This window comes from Podarcis raffonei, chromosome 14 (genome assembly GCF_027172205.1).
Source record: "Podarcis raffonei isolate rPodRaf1 chromosome 14, rPodRaf1.pri, whole genome shotgun sequence".
Taxonomy (NCBI): domain Eukaryota; kingdom Metazoa; phylum Chordata; class Lepidosauria; order Squamata; family Lacertidae; genus Podarcis; species Podarcis raffonei.
In genome coordinates this window covers 28875490-28889503 of record NC_070615.1, presented here as the reverse complement: position 1 = coordinate 28889503, position 14014 = coordinate 28875490, and the positions used below count along the sequence as shown (strand labels likewise).

Below are 14014 nucleotides of genomic sequence, written 5' to 3'. Positions count from 1 at the left end.
GCCTGGTGACAACTTAAAGGCTAACATTTTTATGGTAGCCTAAGCTGGTGAAGTGGGCTTTCTGCTTGGTCTTTAAGGAGCCACAAGAGTTTGGGATGTTGGCTGCAGCAGACCAGCATGGCTGCTACTCTGGAAACAGCTGTTTCCAGCTGAGGCTTCACCTTCATGTGATGCTTTACTTTCATAGGCTCTTCCTGCTGAAGACGGGGAGCAATTTATTCTTGGAAACTGAACTGAAAGGCAGTTTCTAACCATAAAGGATGGATGAGTGGATGAATGAATAAATAGAGAGGAAAAAAGAGGAAACTGATCTTACTTTATCTTGGGGGAAATAATCTGTCTGGTTTTTCTCCAAAGAGCTGAAACATGGCAGTCATGCTACTAGCCAGGGTGGATAAAAATAATTTCAAAAAAAGTGATAAGATTTTTTCCTTGATAAGCATTTCCCTTTTAAGATTACCCTAATGTAAAATCAAATGTAAATGTAATGTAGACTCAGCTTGTGACACTTAAGAAACTTCATCAAATCTGCTTGTAAAGAAAGACCCTTGTTGGTCATTGTGCAGCACAATTGTTCATGCACTTATTAAGGCTTGATTAAAGCTCAGCAGGAAAGCCAGCCTCAGCCTGTGGGCTAGTGCTAGCTGTCTTGGCACTGAAGTGACTCTTCTGTGATTTTCTGTAATTCTGGGTTTCCAGTTTTTGGAGGGGGACAGCAAAGGGAGTATTTCATTTGGAGCAGTTTTGTTACCATAGATTCTATGGTGTCTGCTTTATGTTTATTGTAGCAACTTCAAATATTTAGTGGAGCTTTTAAACTATTAAATACGGTTCACAAGGTCAGAAACTCAACTGGGCATTTGTTGTATCAATGGTGATAGGTCTTATGCAGGGTCCCCACTGGTTTGCTGAAGCTGCATCACAGAAATAGTTACTTCGCTTGAACCAAATACACAAGAAGAAGATGGATGAGAAGAGGTTCATGGCACTGTGAACTTTAAAACTCTTCAAGGTCTTTGTGGCTACAGAATATTGGCACATTGAGCCCTGTTATGTGCTCCAGTCAGTGGCTGGATGCTCGACCACTGCTTTCCTCTCTTTTTGAGGAAGCTGGTTGCCTGTAGTGGTGGAATTTTGCCACTTCCACCTTGAGCAGTTGGTTGTGGGGTGCTTTCCTTCCCAGGAGACGGCGGCTTTAGCTGTGGTTGGGAGGCACATTCTTTCCACACTTCGTTGCCTGCCGGCCTCCTCACTCATGCTGCTGCCCCCCTCCTGCTAGTGTTCCCCACCAGGAGGAGGAGGAAATGGCGGCAGTGATTACATGGTGAGCCTGGCGGGCTTTAGCACATACCAACATTATATTTCTTCATATGTTACACAACTGCAGGTACATCAGGAAACAGAGTTAGAAGCATGGCTTTAGTACTGGGCCTTGTTACCGTAGACCTGTGTGTCTCCTACATGTCCTTTTCATTTTGTGCTGTTCCTCTTGAGAGAAGGAGGGAGGAGAGGATGTGCTGTCCTCCTTGCAAAGGAGTGGAAGCCCCTTTTAAACTGTTCAGGAGAATGCTGCCAAAAATGGCTTCTCTTTCCATTTCCAGGGTGCCTCTACCCAGTATGGAAAGCTGGATAGCTTATTCTGTTAGGAGGGTAGCTTCTGTATGTCATATGCTGGAGCAAAATGAGAGTATTGTAGTAATGTAAAGTCTATCTAATTTATTATGTCATGGACTAGAAAGCCTCTGCCATATTAAATTTGTTAGTCTTTCAGGTGCTATTAAGGCTCTCTTGTTGAGCTGGTTTCCTTCTCAGTGTGGCAGGAGCAGGGAAGGAGCGAAGTGCCTGCGGTTGAATAACCATGCACCAGCAACCGCTTGCTCACACTAATCCATAGCTTGTTTTAAATATGGTTTACTGTGATGTGCTAACTAGAACACTATGTAGAAAGCAGACTTGGGAATACGGTTCATTATTTAATTGAATGTTATCATTTTGTAGTGAATGGAGTCCCTGAATGAACAATGCAAAACTAAAGTACATGGTCCTGGAAAATGCTTACAGTAATTCTTACTACTGTTACTTCCTTTTCCCATCTACCGTAAATGGCTATCAGGTGTGTGGAATGTCAGTCCCTCCAGATGTTGCTGAACTACAGCTCCCATCATCGCATGCCATTGTCCATGCTTGTTGGAGCTGATGGCAACACCTGGAGGGTCAAAGGTTCCCCACGCATAATATAGAATTGTTACTCTGGTTCTGCTCCTCTGGCTTTGTTGAAGTTGGCCAAGCCAAGAGGGTGCACTTGGTTTTTCTGTAGCCAGGTGGCTTTGCAAGGTTGTCAGGAGTAAAATGGGCTTCCCTCTCATAAGTGAGTAGGGCTGTTGAATGAATAAGAATTTTGTTTCCTGTATTGTCATTGTCAAAGTCTGTTTCAAAAGGCTCCTTTTTGCAAGACAAGATTGCTTTAACCTCCCTGTCTTTGTCAGCTGTTTCAGTCAGCTGTATTCTGCCTACCTAAACATTTTCTTGGTCTTTTCAGTTGGATACAGAGAAGACTCCAATTCCTGCCCTGAATTTGTCGGTAGCAGCTAAATATGTGCCTCTTTGTATGCCAGAATGAGGGAGATTCCTGTAGCTCTGTGTAATAAGCACATTGGTTCCTCTTGAATGGTCTTCCTCCATAGGTTGCAGGAGGCTTATGTTTTAGAAGTTCTACATACAGATTTCCCTCCCCCCAGTGCAAGTTCTATCATTCTATCTGTGAAACGGAATCAAATAAAGAAATAAACCACATCACCTGTTTTTAGACCTTTTGAAGTTGAACCCCTTTCTAAAAATGCCCTTCATGATCTTGCTTAATAGAGAGTTCAGAAATGTTTGATCGCTGCGTCTAGCTGCATGGGGATCTGCGGATCTGTGGATTGGAGCAAACGGATACCAAAGACCCTGACAGCCACTGCAAGTGTCAGCTTAAGTGCTTGACAAGAAGTGGCCCTCCTGGATTTGGATCACAGAATGCAGGATGAGGTCCTTGTGGATTTTAAACCACACATCCAATGGAGAGGCAAATATGAAACTTAAAGGGCTCATTATCATAAATAAACCCTGCATCAATTTTTGTCTCGAGTGCTGAGAGAGGAGGCAAATCTGATTCTGATTTGGGTCATACTTTGTTTTATGTACACTTTTGATTGCTTTCATAGGATTAACTGTATACATTGTCCAGGCATGTTACTGTGCTTAACAGTTGGCAAATTCTGTGATTGATGGGATTGTTTTTGCTTACCAACAGGTTAGCAAACTATTGTTTAGATGTTTCAGTAAACATACTGGTTAATGCAGAGATTGGGAACTGCAAGCGAAGCAAGTAATTTATTGTTTTAAAGTACCTTTTTTAAAAAATAGAAAGCAACTTTCCTGTCTTGAACGGTCTGTAAACAATGCACAGGGTAAGAGTTCCTGGATTAATAGTGGAAAACTACAGTTCCACCCCGGGGCTCAGGGGTTCTCAGTAAACTCCTGCAAATATTCTATGGTAGGATGTAAAGTTTATTTTGCATTCTTTAGGCAGGTAGCAGTGGAAGTGTGTAGCTTGTCAGGGTTGACCCCAAAAATTCTGCTTCCCAAGGGGAACTGGCCATGCCTGCACCCCACCTGAGAGCAGCAGGCCTGCACCTACCAGCCTACTCTGCCTAATGGTAGAGCTGGTCTTGGGGCTTGTAGCAGAATGATAGGAGACTGACAGTGCCATCATGTGCTTCATGTGGGATCCTGCAGTGGTTTAACAGTTTGAGGCTCTCTTTGTTGTTCCCTGTCGTTCTTCCCTTTGCTTTTTGGGCACCTTTGTCGTGCCGCTGCCAGTGTACCTCATCCTGCTTTCCTGGGCTAAAACAGGGAGGCAGAGGGGTTTACTGTTTTGCCATCACTTGATCAAGGAGCTTGGGTATCTTGGCCAAGCGTCAGCCGAGAATGCCCCCTCTGGGGCAGTGGTGTGCTGCTGGTTTTACATGGCATGCTCTCCGGGTATTCTGAGAATACAGCAGCCTCCCTGCACTCTTCCTCAGAGTTGGAGAGGGAAAGGGACTGCCACAGAGTTGTCAGGGCTGTTGCTTCCCACCTCTGCAACTCTTGTGTTCTTATGTATTTTAATTACAGTGGTACCTCAGGTTACATACGCTTCACGTTACAGACGCTTCAGGTTACAGACTCCGCTAACCCAGAAATAGTGCTTCAGATTAAGAACTTGGCTTCAGGATGAGAACAGAAATTGTGCTCCGGTGGTGCAGCAGCAGCAGCAGCAGCAGGAGGAGGCCCCATTAACTAAAGTGGTGCTTCAGGTTGAGAACAGTTTCAGGTTAAGAACAGACCTCCGGAACGAATGAAGTACTTAACCTGAGGTACCACTGTACTGTTTTTAACTGGATTTTTTTTATTGCTTCTATTTTGTAACATTGTTTTTAAATGTTGCAAGTGGCCTTGAATCCCAAAGTGGGAGAAAATGCGGGATATAAATAATAATGCAGTAACATCAAAGCTGAGAAGGAGGCTCCGCTTGTGACAGCAGCTCCCTTGCCTGAGTGAATGTGGTAGACAGAGCTGTAGGTGCTTGAGATCCTGACAGTCTCCTTGAGGAGGCACAAGCATTTGGGACTTTATGCTAGATTAGCTTGGAAGTGGGCAGGATTTGAGGGTCGTCATGGGGAGGGTCAGGACTTAGTCAGGATCCTAAGCTGCCTCAGATGTTGTCTCTGCCCTGCCAGTGAGTGAATATGAGGCTGGCAAAAGAGGTGGCATAAGCTGAAGTATTTCCTCTGTGGAGAGACAGAAAATGCTGACTCCTGACCACCCACACCTAATTGCTGCTCTGCTGAGCAGTTTGCAGGGGGGCAACTGCTGCTCTGACTTAGATGGGGCTGGTTTAGTTAAGTTGTGCCTGTAGATCTTTCCCTCCTCCTTGGGTTGGATATGTTGAGAGTTAAAATGCTTTTTATGCTTTCACACGGTACACAGTATTTATGGTTTTTAAGGCAGTGCAAAAACAGAGAGGAATTGGTGCTATTTTAATAGATACGGCAAATGTACAACTTCAGGGATGTGCAATAAACATGAAACTACTTGTGGTAGCGGTGGATTCCAGATTCATGTTTGCTTAGACTCCCTAAAAACTTGATATTGATATCTAGGGTATTTCACTATTTCCTGCTTTCCATGCAATTTATACAAAATCTATTGGATTGCTTCAGTTAACGCTAGTGGTTATACTTTCTGCTTAAAGCTAAATAAAAAACACAAACCCATAACTACCTGAGATACATTGTGTGGAGCAAGAGTTATGTGCAGAATGCAAGTTAACTTCATCCGGCGACCTTGCTGACAAAGCAGAAGGGGGGGGGTGTACAAGGGTCTGAAGGGGACTTGATCATGTTACATGTTTAGGAATGGGGCCTAGTCTTGCTCTCCTTTGCTCATTCCCACTTTTTGGCAGACACTGCTTGACGAGGCCTGTGCTTATTCCCGAGTTCCAATTAATTGCCAAGGAGCCAGTGTGATTTCCATCAACATTTGCATCTCTTGACTAGACAGCCTTTCCTGCTTGTTGGGGTAGACAGAGGCAGTTTTTCTGTTGGGTTCTTAAGGTTAAACTGCCTGTGTGAATGCACCCCGTTGTGATTTCCTTCTTCTCCTTTGAGTGTTACCAGATCTGTTCCTTGCAGCCGGCCTCTTCTGACTGCTCAGCATTTTTCTGCATGAGCAGTGCTACCTTCCCCCTCTTGTTTGTGGCTGTGTGGCAGCACAAGGCTTTTTTTCTGCCCATCAGTCCTCTTTCCTCACTGAGAAATGTGGGATGGTGACAAGCACTTACTGTGTATTCAGGAGGGGAGGCTCTGTGGTGCCTTTTGCAGTCTCCTTCCAGCTTGAGTTGCTGCCTGCCCCTGTGGCTAAGCAGCGGGTGCCACAATTGGGCCGGGTGGGATTTTTCAGAGCTGCCTGAGGATTTTCCAGCAAAATAACAAGAAGGGGGATATCTAGGTTGCCTGGTGGTTCTGAAAATCCCTCTGCACCCGCCGCCTTAAATCTCCTCGGCTGACCTACATTATGGCTTGCTATTCTACCTGCTTGAGTGAGCCCATGGCTATACTATTATGCCTGATTTCATGCTTACAAAAGCCATCTGTCCTTCAGCAGAGGTCCCTAGGGTGGGAGCCATTTTCACCCGGGGTGTGGTGGTGTTTTACATGGGAGATGGCTTCTTTTTAATAATCTTTTATATTTATATCATAGTGGTTCCTCTTGTTTTGCAGTTGTAAGCCTCCTGGGGTGTTGAGCCAGACTAAAATTGAGGATGGATTCTTGCCAGGGAAGCCATAAACTCAATCAATACAGTGACAAAATCTTCAAATTCCATTTTGCCTGTGTACTTAAGTAATGCCGGTCACTGTGTCCGTGCTCCAGGATTGGGGTGGTGCAGGGAGGAGTCTCCCTGTATCAATTCCTTGTGAGTGTGGCATTGGGGAATTGAAGCAGGGTTCAAAGCTGATTGCCCTGAGTTAGTTACTCCCAAGGAAAGATAGCTCAGCTGGTTGGGGTGTGGTGCTGATAACACCAAGGTTGCGAGTTTGATCTCCTCTCCTCATTGTCATCTGAGCACAAGAGTGTCTGGATTATCATTTCGCTGAATGCATATCGTGCTGAATGTTGAGTGGTTGGCAAAACAGCATCCACTACAGCCTTCCTTTGCAGCCTAACTTGTTGTAGCTGAAACAAGATTTGGTGTAGGCCTTCCACCCAAGGCTGTTTTACTTTGATGTTGAACCAGCAGGGGGTAGTACATGCAAACAATGTATTCCACTATCAGTCTTAAGTTGTTGGGGGCTTTGCCTTTAGTGGCTTACTGGACCAGTTTCAAGAAGGACCAGATCCATGGGAAGTTTTCCTGTCCTTATGGTCTTTGTGATCCAATACTTGAACGCTTGATCAGTAGACAGATCCATTATGACATTGTCAGTCAGTGAAGAGGCTCTCCAGTTGTGACTTTGGTTAATGAAGAATCAATGTCAAGCAGTGTCTTAACATCTTGTCAAATGTTACCTGTCCACTTGCTGTTAGAAAAGGTCTTTCCATTGAGTGCTGGATCAACTGTCATGGGGTAACTTGTTGGTGTGGAGGGCACAAACCAACCCGATCAGCTTACAACCAAGCTTGATCTCTACCCAATGCATGGTACTACCCTCCAAGCCAGTCTTAAGATTTGTAGAATCAACTTCAGTGGCCTTCAGGCTCTTATCAATGCTGCTCTTCTTAATGAAATCTACAAAATTATTAGCAAAAACTCCGGCATTTTTCCAGTGTGAAGTGGTAGAGGTACCTTCCACCTGGCTCACTGCACACATATTAATTCTGTTCTGAGATGATGCTTGGGAACCGCTAATCTGAATTGTCTGCTTTGAGCGTAACTTTAGTTGTATCTTCCTGGCCGTCAAAGAAGATGCTGTCAGTTTCATCCTTCTGACAAAGGTAATCAGATTCCTGATCCAGGGATTTCATAACTTTTTCTTGGCCCTCTTGACTTTACTGTGATCAAGTCTCTTGTCTTCAGTGATCAAGCCAGCATCCAGAAAAGTGGCAGTGGTGAGGGCAGCTGTCGCACAAAGGCCAACACCCTATCTGATGCTCTACATAGCAACATTATGTATTTCTAATGTGTTGTACTCTGTCTTTTTATTTGAAGTGCAAGTCATACTTGTTTTTCTTAATGTCAATTCATAACTTCCACCATTTCCATCTTGGGCACCTTCATTTTCACTAGCAGAGAATTTTTTTTCATTTCATGGTATTCAAGCATCCCACTTACTTCACTGCTTATATTCAGCAAGTCTTCTTCTCTCATCTTCTTGCCGCTTCTGCTTTGTGACTTGTCTGTTATGCTCAGGCAGATCTGGCAAGACAGTCTGATGTGGCCCAATCAAACCAGTATTCTCTCTCTGACCTTTAATGAAAGCAAGTTCCTTCCAATGGATCTTCATCTCCATAGGGCATGTACAGTTAACGTGAGCTTCTTTTTCGCAACCATCATCTGTAGGGCAGTCAAATTCAGAGCAAAGAGAAATCTTACACTTGCAATTGAGGATATCAAAAAGCTTGTCAAGTTTTGATGTTTCGATTTTTATGCAATTTCACATACATTTTTTTCACACTTGTAAGACCAGTCTAAAATTATTGGAAATTTATTAAAAAGGTCAATATTTTATGTACTGTAGTTGTTTACTATGCAAAACTAAATTGTATTAATTTAACCAAAATAGCTTTTGAATTCCCAGGTGATGTTATAACTTTTTAGCACCCCTCATTTTTGGAACGTGAAAGCTGAAAAAATAAACATGCACTACTAGTCTAGTATCCCCTTCTCACAGTGGCAGACCAGATGCCTCAATGGTAAATCCTCAAACAGGATCTGAGCACAAGAGACCTCTCCCCTCTTGTTTCCAGAAACTGGTACCTTGGTTGTCAAACATAATCCGTTCCAGGAGTCTGTTTGACTCCTGGAACCATTCAGAAACCAAGGCGTGGCTTCTGATTTGCTGCAGGAGCTTCCTGCACTCAGTCGTCAGCTGCGGAAGTTGCATTGGATGTTTGGCTTCCGAAAAATGTTTGCAAACCGGAACACTCACTTTTGGGTTTGTGGCTTTCGGGAGCCAAAATGTACAAGTATAAAGTCATTCGAGAACCAAGGTACAACTGTATTTGAAAGCATGGCTGCCTCCAGCTGTGGGGGGAGCCATTGTGGCTAGTAGCCCTTGGTAGCTTTATTCTCCTCCATGAATTTGTCTCACCCTCTTTTAAAGTAATCCAATTTGGTCACCATCACTGCCTCTTGTGGGAGTGACTTCCATAGTTTAACTATGTGTTGCATGAAGAAATTGTTTATTTTGTAGCCAAGGTTCCTCATACCTGCTTTAGGGGAAGTGTTTCCCCATCTGGAACTGCCTAAACACAGTCTTCCTGAGCAGACAAAGCACCCACCAATGGTGCCTCCATCTTGTCCAGATTGAATTTCAGCTTATTGGCCTTTGCCCAGCTTCTCACTGATGTCAGACACCAGTTCAGCATTTCCACTGCTTTACCTGACTTAGATGAAAATGAGAAGTAGAGTTTGGTGTCATCTGTGTATTGATGAAATCCTTCTTTGCAATCCCTGGATGACCCCACAGTTTCACATAAACATGGAAGAAGATTGGGCTGGGGTGTGTGTGTGTAGAAGCAAGACAGAGCCCTTCAGGACCTCTTAGTGCAAATGTCATGGGGCTCGAGAACAGTCACCAGGCATCTGATTCTGATGTGGAGACCCACCCAAAGAGTACAGTGGTCAAAACCTTATGAGAGATCCAGAAGGACTAACAGGGTTGGTCACCCTCTGTCCTCTTCCAACAGTGTGACAGGCAGTTTGAGAACCAAAAGCAGGCCTGAAACTGGATTTAAATGAGTCTAGGTTGGGCCCTTAATCTCTGCAGGGATAGAGGAACAATTTGTGTGGTTGCCAAAAGAGGCTGATCAAACTGCTTGGTTTCCATAGGGCTCCTGGGCTTTCCTTGGCAGGTGATCCTCTTGACTTCTGGAATGGGGGGGAGGGGGATGACCCAGACAGTTGACACAGTTGCCCCTGAGCATCCTCCCCTGCTTTTTACAGCCAAATAAGCTTAATTGTCCCAATAAAAGAAGGAAACAAGAGAGACAACTGCTGGAGCAATGTTGGAGGAAGACTTCCATCTACATGAGCCCAGGAGCAGCTCTCCCCTCCTGTGATTGCCAGCAGCTGGTATTCAGAGGTACATTACCTCTGACAGTGGAGGTAGAATGTAGCCATTGTGGCTAGTAGCCAATGAACTACAGCCTGGGTACTCTTTGTGCTTTGCCTTTCCTCTGCAAAGAGGTCACTCCTGGGATCAAGTCATGGCTGCTTCTTGAGACCAGGCAGCTGCTTTTAGATCTAGTCTTCTCTGGCGATAAACTCACGTTTTCAGCACAGTGGGTTAGGCAGCACAGCTCCAGGAACTTGGTATAAGTGTTGGGAAGCAAGCGTTGTGTTGGTATTAGCAAGCTTTGCTGTGAGAGTGTCGCTGCACACTGGTATCTCCAAAAGCAAATGGAACAACTCAGAGATTGCCAAAGAGTAGGAGGCCAACAGAAATCAATGCGTTTCAGCAACTGTGGCTGGATGTTGCTGTGCCAAACTGGCCTAAAAGCTTTTGCTAATGAGAGCTGTGATCTCTGAGGGGATCTCTGAGCTATAGCTGATGTCACCTATCCTGGCCACATGGTAGTTTGGCAGCTAAAGCAGTTAGTCTCCCAGTTGTGCACAGTTGATACTTGACTAAAATCTGGTCACTGGCTTGTTTCTGGAACTGGAATAGATAACAGCACAAAAATGTGGAACAACCCTTTTAAAAACACACAAATTGAATTGTATGTTCTCAGCAAAGTTGCAAGCAAAGTCTAAATTTAGCCTTCAACAGCCATCCTCTGCTTTTTCGTAATTCACACCTGCAGATGACTTTTCATTATGTTGGTGCTTAGTGCTAGAGAGGCAATGGCAAATTCTTTCCCCCTTTGGAGCTGACTGTCACACTTGGGAGGTGCCTGGTTTGTGGTTGAGTGGCAGGAGGCATTGGGAGATCAGTGATCCCAGTGGCCAAGCTCCTCTTGTTTCCCTGGCCTCCAACTACATTCTCCTTTCCCCTGTTGCCTGGTGACTTTCTTTCTTTCTCTCTTTAGATAGTCAGGCTTGAGCAGCCACCTCGCTATGGGCACCTGGGATGTCAGCAGTATCATCCCATTAGATGCTGTGTGCTACAGCATGAGCAAAGCAGAGAAATTGCTTGCTGAATATCGGCTTCCTTTTTTTTTGATAGCAAGCTTCTAGGGCTCATGGTGACAGAGGAAAATTTAGAAAGTACAACTTAGTTGTATCCGACTTATTGCTTACAGGACAGGTAAAGCTGACCTCTGAAAAGAAAAAGGTTATGTTTTGAGGCTGATGCTCCTTACTGCTGTGGAAAGGGTCAATCTTGGGGTGACTCCAGATGGTTAGCATTTTTTGGGGGGGGCAATGTTAGGAAATTTAGGTTTGTGCAACTCAAGTGGTTTTAAGCGCAGCAAATTAACTTTTTTTTTTAAAAAAAGATGACAACCGTGGACTTTTTGCAGGAAAATGCATTGTAAAGTGCAGGATGAAGAAAGACGTATATGCATCCCACAAGGAAAAGGAGGATAAATTCAGGATGAGTTCTCATTGTGGACTAACTGCAAACAAGGAGCAATCAATGCTCAGATTAGATATAATCTATTCTCCATGCAAATCTTCTGCAAGCAAATCAGGATGAATGTCCAATAAATAGGTTATCTGGAGGTGCCCCTTTTACTCTTCCTCTGTGCTTCGCTTTGGAAGGCTTCAAAACCTTCCCCCCCCCACTCCATTCCTTCTACCCTTTGCAACCTCCAGATCCTTCTTGCAGTGTCACCCAGGAGGGGGCATTCCTATGACTTTGCTAGGCCATGTGCAAGGCATGCAGCCTGCAATAAACTGGGACATGCACACCGCCCCTTCTCTTTAGCTGTTTTGGGAAGCCTTGGAGTGATGTTGAGAATAATGGCTACCAAGGGGCTCAGTTCTGGTGAAAAATGTCCATTAAAGAGGATATGATCTGTCTTGGGGCTAAGCCCTCAACTGATTGGGGGGAGTGGGGCAGCAGGCAGCTTCTATTACAGATGTTCTGCTTGCATGACCAGATTGTAGTGTCTGATTTGCAGTGGCTGTGATGTAGGAAGATTAATTTTAATAATGTGATACAAAAGCATCGTCAACCTATGTGGGGGTTGTAGTTGTGAGTTGTGGGCAGGGAGGCTTGTTTTTTTTAAGGATTACAGGTCCCACCACCCATTGAGTTTAGTCCACTGGAAGGAATTATCTTGAGCTGGATGATCCAGGACTGTAATACTTTTCCTTTGTCTCCTGTCTTGTTTTTCCAGCAGCTGATTGGGTGTGCCTCGGTGTTTGTATTGCATTCAGTCTTGTGAACAGGATCATATCACTGCTTAAGTGTGAATTCCAGAGCAGCCAATGAAATGCCTTTGTGTTACTGTGTTGTGCTGGACTCTGCTCTCTGTGTGGTGGGTTAGAGGTCGGGTAACTCCACATATTATCCCTATCTGGTAGCTGAGGGAGACTTAGCATGAATTAGCATGAATATCCATTTACCTGAAGTGGCCTTCATTGGGCTGGTTTTGTGTTAAAAGAGCCTGAAAGGGCCACATTTCAGGAAACATACTTGAGTCCAGAAGCACCTCTAGGTTTGGAAATTGACTGCGTGGGTTGAAGTTGAAACAGGAACCCTGTTAGTCACCTGCATTTCCTGCAGTAAGCAGGTCAGCAAAACAGTGTGTGCAAAACAGGTGCATTTGGGGACCCCGACCTCGACACCATTTCCATAAGCAGCAACATGTGTGTCTGTGTCAGAGAGAGGCCCCCCATCATACATATTTGTTACCTAAAACCCTGGACTACATGCATCAAACATACATTTGCCACATAATTTGTGAAGCTGCCCATAGCTAACTTTCTACTTCACGTACTCTTTAAAATGCTGTTTTCCAGAGGGTCAGTGGATAGTAGGAAGAATGGATGTCTCTTGCAACTTGCTGGGCAACTTGTTGCTGTTGTGTCACTACATAGGCAGCCTAGTCTGGAGCTTTGGATTTCAGCTGTGTTTATGAATGGCCAGGCCATTCTGTGGGGGCTGGCTCTTGCGTTTGTGGTGCCCCATGTGAGAAATTCACTGCTGGCCAAGTGTGAAAGGGGAGCATGTGCCTACATGCATGGAGGCCAGGGCTGAATGAGAGGCTGCTGAGAAATGCAGAGTGAGGATCAGCTTTGGGAGGAGAGGGAAGTGGCCGCTTTTCCAGACTTGGTGGGAATCAGGTCTGCCTAACAAAGAGTTGCTAATCTCTTGGGATCTGTGTTAACCATCTTAAGCCCATGTATTTTAGAAAGTACAGGAGGAGGATGGAGAACGATGGATTACCTCAAATTTATGTGAGGTATTCCATCTCCTGATAGCATGGCTGGAAAGTAGATTAGCACATTGAGTTATGGTGTAGCTTTTAATCTTGGCAGCTGTCGATGTTTATCTCTAGGGGTCTCTAAACATAGGTGCCAGAGGTGACCAAGGAATTTGATTCTGGCAACTGGTAGCAAAAGCCTCCAGTAATAAGTCGCATGAATAACAAATTTCTCTTTAAAAAAATAAATAAAAAGCCACTATTAATGCAGGAAAGCAGAGTTTGCTTTTTCTTAGGTGGCACCGGGCTAAGATGTAGCATCTCTGCCAGGGGTTGGAGGGAAGGGTTGCCCCACTTGCTGCCCCTGTTGTGCTCCCCCCCTGCAAACCTCTGTTCTCCCATCCAAGTACTAACCAGGCCTGACCCTGCTTAGCTTCCAAGATCAGACGAGATAAGGCGTGTTCAGGGTAGTATGGCTGTAGACATGCAAACCTCTGGTAATAATGGGTAATGACAAGATTGTAGCCTTGCCTGTTGACTGTTTCCTCTCTTCGTGTTCCGCAGAGGCTATGTAGCTGACTACTAATCCAGCTAGGATTTATGGGTCCAGTTTCACTTCGGGCAAGCAAAGAGAACAATGCATACAATTATTGGGGGGGGGAATACTTAAATTGCTTTAGGTCTATTTTGAATAAAGGGAGCTTTTTTTCCTCCAGAAGAGCTGTCATAGTTATTTGTGTACACTGTACAGGTATTCTGCTGCCTTGCAAAAAGGGAAAGAGCCTTTCCTCAGGTAATCCATTAATGAGAGCAAGACCAGTAGGTGTCAGGTCAACTGTCTGTTGGCTCTTCAGAAGCTCTTTCAAAGTGCTGCCTTTGCCACACCCCTGTGGACCAAAAAAGCCACCTGATGCCAGCCAATTGACAAGTGCAAATCCCCCACCTGTCTCATTTGACCCCC

At 44.7% G+C, this 14014-nt stretch overlaps 1 protein-coding gene across 1 annotated transcript in view; it reads left to right on the top strand.

Moving 5' to 3' along the window:
* Positions 1-14014, top strand: part of USP31 (ubiquitin specific peptidase 31) — a 37625-nt gene that overhangs the window by 4389 nt on the left and 19222 nt on the right. The gene's annotated exons all lie outside the window — the stretch shown is intronic.